This window comes from Echiichthys vipera (genome assembly GCF_963691815.1).
Source record: "Echiichthys vipera genome assembly, chromosome: 5".
Taxonomy (NCBI): Eukaryota; Metazoa; Chordata; class Actinopteri; order Perciformes; family Trachinidae; genus Echiichthys; species Echiichthys vipera.
The window spans coordinates 1,667,206-1,673,205 of record NC_139830.1 but is presented as its reverse complement, the minus strand read 5'-3'; positions in this window follow the sequence as shown (position 1 = coordinate 1,673,205).

Below are 6,000 nucleotides of genomic sequence, written 5' to 3'. Positions count from 1 at the left end.
GGAGGCGCCCAGGGTTCATCCTTACCAGATGATCCTGAACCACCTCAACTGGCTCCTTTCAACACAAAGGAGCAGCGGCTCTACTCCGAGTTCCTCACGGATGCTGAACTTCTCCCCCTCTCTCTAAGGGAGACTCCAGACCCCCTCCTGAGGAAACACATTTCAGACTCTTGGACCTGGACCTGGTTCTTTGGGTCCTGACCTGGACCTGGTTCTTTGGGTCCTGACCTGGACCTGGTTCTTTGGGTCCTGACCTGGACCTGGTTCTTTGGGTCCTGACCCAGCTTTCATGACCACAGGTGAGGGTAGGAACCAGGACTGAGGGTAGATCCAGAGCTTTGCCTTCCGGCTCAGTTTTACCCCGGCCTTGAGGTTGCAGGTTTTGAACCCTATGAAACTCCGACACCAGAGGGGCGACCTTACGACAGTAAATTACCCATCATGCTACTCTGCCCCCCCAAACTGAACACATTCTCAGTCAGTCCGTCAGTCCGTCAGTGTGTGTGTGTGTGTGCTGTGTCCCGTCAGTGCCGTCTGACACACACTCAGGACAACCGCGTTCCTATTTAGCAACAATGTGAACGTAGCCACCATGTTGCTAACAGCGCGCAACAATGAGCCCAACGCGGAGCGGCTGTGGAACCAACACACACTGACATGAGCACTATTCACTCTCTCTCTCTCTGCTCTGACAAAGCCTCCCTCGCCCCTACTCCCCCCCCCCCCCCCCATCCCCGTAATCCCATTATGTGTAGCGACGACCTGTCAGTGTCAATCAGCGCTGTTGTCATGCCAACCTCCCGCCACGGGCTTGCCCCTGGGCTCTCGGCCAATGGGAATCGTCCCCGCTGATTAGCCGGCGTTGATCTCGTTATGGGAGCCCCGCCCACTCCAGGGGGGGTACCCGGGGACGGGGGGAGAGGGGGCGGAGGGTGGCGAGCAGGTGGAGGGAGGATACAGAGAAGCACGGAGGGATTTCCAGGTGATTATTACACCTTCTAGCGGCCATGTTGGCGTTCCTGATTGAGCCGAGACGACGACTAAAGGAGACGGTTAAGTTTAGACCACTAAAGGAGACGGTTAAGTTTAGACGACTAAAGGAGACGGTTAAGTTTAGACACTAAAGGAGACGGTTAAGTTGAGACGACTAAAGGAGACGGTTAAGTTTAGACGACTAAAGTAGACGGTTAAGTTAAGACACTAAAGGAGACGGTTAAGTTTAGACGACTAAAGGAGACGGTTAAGTTTAGACGACTAAAGGAGACGGTTAAGTTTAGACGACTAAAGGAGACGGTTAAGTTGAGACGACTAAAGGAGACGGTTAAGTTTAGACACTAAAGGAGACGGTTAAGTTTAGACCACTAAAGGAGACGGTTAAGTTTAGACGACTAAAGGAGACGGTTAAGTTGATGCTAAGTGTTCAGATGCTAAGACACTTTTAACCTGAACCATTTAACACCTACTTTGTCAGTGAGCCAACACAAGAAGCTTAGCCAGAGAAAATTACCCATAATGCACGTTTAAATGTCACCTCTGATCCAAATGTAACCCCTCCCCTCTGCTTCACCTTTGACCTCTGTGAGGTCATGTGACCCGTCCTGTTTGACCTCTTTCACCACCTCTGGCGGCTTTGACACGTCCGACTTTATCCGAACCGTTCACCACGTCATGACTTTACAAAGGTCTTTGCATCTATTTTTAGTCATTTTGCATCTTTTTGTGCTGGTTTTGCATCTTTTTGTGGTGGTTTTGCATCTTTTTGTGGTGGCTTTGTATCTTTTTGTGGTGGTTTTGTATCTATTTTTAGTCATTTTGCATCTTTTTGTGGTGGTTTTGTATCTTTTTGTGGTGGTTTTGTATCTATTTTTAGTCATTTTGCATCTTTTTGTGCTGGTTTTGCATCTATTTTTAGTCATTTTGCATCTTTTTGTGCTGGTTTTGCATCTATTTTTAGTCATTTTGCATCTTTTTGTGCTGGTTTTGAATCTTTTTGTGGTGGTTTTGCATCTATTTTTAGTCATTTTGCATCTTTTTGTGGTGGTTTTGTATCTTTTTGTGGTGGTTTTGCATCTATTTTTAGTCATTTTGCATCTTTTTGTGGTGGTTTTGCATCTATTTTTAGTCATTTTGCATCTTTTTGTGGTGGTTTTGCATCTATTTTTAGTCATTTTGCATCTTTTTGTGCTGGTTTCGCATCTATTTTTAGTCATTTTGCATCTTTTTGTGGTGGTTTTGTATCTATTTTTAGTCATTTTGCATCTTTTTGTGCTGGTTTTGCATCTATTTTTAGTCATTTTGCATCTTTTTGTGCTGGTTTTGCATCTATTTTTAGTCATTTTGCATCTTTTTGTGCTGGTTTTGAATCTTTTTGTGGTGGTTTTGCATCTATTTTTAGTCATTTTGCATCTTTTTGTGGTGGTTTTGTATCTTTTTGTGGTGGTTTTGTATCTATTTTTAGTCATTTTGCATCTTTTTGTGCTGGTTTTGCATCTATTTTTAGTCATTTTGCATCTTTTTGTGCTGGTTTTGCATCTATTTTTAGTCATTTTGCATCTTTTTGTGCTGGTTTTGAATCTTTTTGTGGTGGTTTTGCATCTATTTTTAGTCATTTTGCATCTTTTTGTGGTGGTTTTGTATCTTTTTGTGGTGGTTTTGCATCTATTTTTAGTCATTTTGCATCTTTTTGTGGTGGTTTTGCATCTATTTTTAGTCATTTTGCATCTTTTTGTGGTGGTTTTGCATCTATTTTTAGTCATTTTGCATCTTTTTGTGCTGGTTTCGCATCTATTTTTAGTCATTTTGCATCTTTTTGTGGTGGTTTTGTATCTATTTTTAGTCATTTTGCACCTTTTTGTGCTGGTTTTGCATCTATTTTTAGTCATTTTGCATCTTTTTGAGGTGGTTTTGCATCTATTTTTAGTCATTTTGCATCTTTTTGTGGTGGTTTTGCATCTATTTTTAGTCATTTTGCATCTTTTTGTGGTGGTTTTGCATCTATTTTTAGTCATTTTGCATCTTTTTGTGCTGGTTTTGCATCTATTTTTAGTCATTTTGCATCTTTTTGTGCTGGTTTTGAATCTTTTTGTGGTGGTTTTGCATCTATTTTTAGTCATTTTGCATCTTTTTGTGGTGGTTTTGTATCTTTTTGTGGTGGTTTTGCATCTATTTTTAGTCATTTTGCATCTTTTTGTGGTGGTTTTGCATCTATTTTTAGTCATTTTGCATCTTTTTGTGGTGGTTTTGCATCTATTTTTAGTCATTTTGCATCTTTTTGTGCTGGTTTCGCATCTATTTTTAGTCATTTTGCATCTTTTTGTGGTGGTTTTGCATCTATTTTTAGTCATTTTGCGTCTTTTTGTGGTGGTTTTGTATCTATTTTTAGTCATTTTGCATCTTTTTGTGGTGGTTTTGCATCTATTTATAGTCATTTTGCATCTTTTCGTGGTGGTTTGGCATTTTTTGGGTCATTTTGCATCTTTTTGTGGTGGTTTTGCATCTATTTTTAGTCATTTTGCATCTTTTTGTGGTGGTTTTGCATCTATTTTTAGTCATTTTGCATCTTTTTGTGCTGGTTTTGCATCTATTTTTAGTCATTTTGCATCTTTTTGTGCTGGTTTTGCATCTATTTTTAGTCATTTTGCATCTTTTTGTGCTGGTTTTGCATCTATTTTTTAGTCATTTTGCATCTTTTTGTGCTGGTTTTGCATCTATTTTTAGTCATTTTGCATCTTTTTGTGGTGGTTTTGCATCTATTTTTAGTCATTTTGCATCTTTTTGAGGTGGTTTTGCATCTATTTTTAGTCATTTTGCATCTTTTTGTGGTGGTTTTGCATCTATTTTTAGTCATTTAGCCTCTTTTTGTGGTGGTTTTGCATCTATTTTTAGTCATTCAGCATCTTTTTGTGCTGGTTTTGCATCTATTTTTAGTCATTTTGCATCTTTTTGTGCTGGTTTTGAATCTTTTTGTGGTGGTTTTGCATCTATTTTTAGTCATTTTGCATCTTTTTGTGGTGGTTTTGTATCTTTTTGTGGTGGTTTTGCATCTATTTTTAGTCATTTTGCATCTTTTTGTGGTGGTTTTGCATCTATTTTTAGTCATTTTGCATCTTTTTGTGGTGGTTTTGCATCTATTTTTAGTCATTTTGCATCTTTTTGTGGTGGTTTTGCATCTATTTTTAGTCATTTTGCATCTTTTTGTGCTGGTTTCGCATCTATTTTTAGTCATTTTGCATCTTTTTGTGGTGGTTTTGCATCTATTTTTAGTCATTTTGCGTCTTTTTGTGGTGGTTTTGTATCTATTTTTAGTCATTCAGCATCTTTTTGTGCTGGTTTTGCATCTATTTTTAGTCATTTTGCATCTTTTTGTGCTGGTTTTGAATCTTTTTGTGGTGGTTTTGCATCTATTTTTAGTCATTTTGCATCTTTTTGTGGTGGTTTTGTATCTTTTTGTGGTGGTTTTGCATCTATTTTTAGTCATTTTGCATCTTTTTGTGGTGGTTTTGCATCTATTTTTAGTCATTTTGCATCTTTTTGTGGTGGTTTTGCATCTATTTTTAGTCATTTTGCATCTTTTTGTGGTGGTTTTGCATCTATTTTTAGTCATTTTGCATCTTTTTGTGGTGGTTTTGTATCTATTTTTAGTCATTTTGCATCTTTTTGTGGTGGTTTTGCATCTATTTATAGTCATTTTGCATCTTTTCGTGGTGGTTTGGCATTTTTTGGGTCATTTTGCATCTTTTTGTGGTGGTTTTGCATCTATTTTTAGTCATTTTGCATCTTTTTGTGGTGGTTTTGCGTCTATTTTTAGTCATTTTGCATCTTTTTGTGCTGGTTTTGCATCTATTTTTAGTCATTTTGCATCTTTTTGTGCTGGTTTTGCATCTATTTTTAGTCATTTTGCATCTTTTTGTGCTGGTTTTGCATCTATTTTTTAGTCATTTTGCATCTTTTTGTGCTGGTTTTGCATCTATTTTTAGTCATTTTGCATCTTTTTGTGGTGGTTTTGCATCTATTTTTAGTCATTTTGCATCTTTTTGAGGTGGTTTTGCATCTATTTTTAGTCATTTTGCATCTTTTTGTGGTGGTTTTGCATCTATTTTTAGTCATTTAGCCTCTTTTTGTGGTGGTTTTGCATCTATTTTTAGTCATTTTGCATCTTTTTGTGGTGGTTTTGCATCTATTTTTAGTCATTTTGCATCTTTTTGAGGTGGTTTTGCATCTATTTTTAGTCATTTTGCATCTTTTTGTGGTGGTTTTGCATCTATTTTTAGTCATTTAGCCTCTTTTTGTGGTGGTTTTGCATCTATTTTTAGTCATTCAGCATCTTTTTGTGCTGGTTTTGCATCTATTTTTAGTCATTTTGCATCTTTTTGTGCTGGTTTTGAATCTTTTTGTGGTGGTTTTGCATCTATTTTTAGTCATTTTGCATCTTTTTGTGGTGGTTTTGTATCTTTTTGTGGTGGTTTTGCATCTATTTTTAGTCATTTTGCATCTTTTTGTGGTGGTTTTGCATCTATTTTTAGTCATTTTGCATCTTTTTGTGGTGGTTTTGCATCTATTTTTAGTCATTTTGCATCTTTTTGTGGTGGTTTTGCATCTATTTTTAGTCATTTTGCATCTTTTTGTGCTGGTTTTGCATCTATTTTTAGTCATTTTGCATCTTTTTGTGCTGGTTTTGCATCTATTTTTAGTCATTTTGCATCTTTTTGTGCTGGTTTTGCATCTATTTTTTAGTCATTTTGCATCTTTTTGTGCTGGTTTTGCATCTATTTTTAGTCATTTTGCATCTTTTTGTGGTGGTTTTGCATCTATTTTTAGTCATTTTGCATCTTTTTGAGGTGGTTTTGCATCTATTTTTAGTCATTTTGCATCTTTTTGTGGTGGTTTTGCATCTATTTTTAGTCATTTAGCCTCTTTTTGTGGTGGTTTTGCATCTATTTTTAGTCATTTTGCATCTTTTTGTGGTGGTTTTGCATCTATTTTTAGTCATTCAGCATCTTT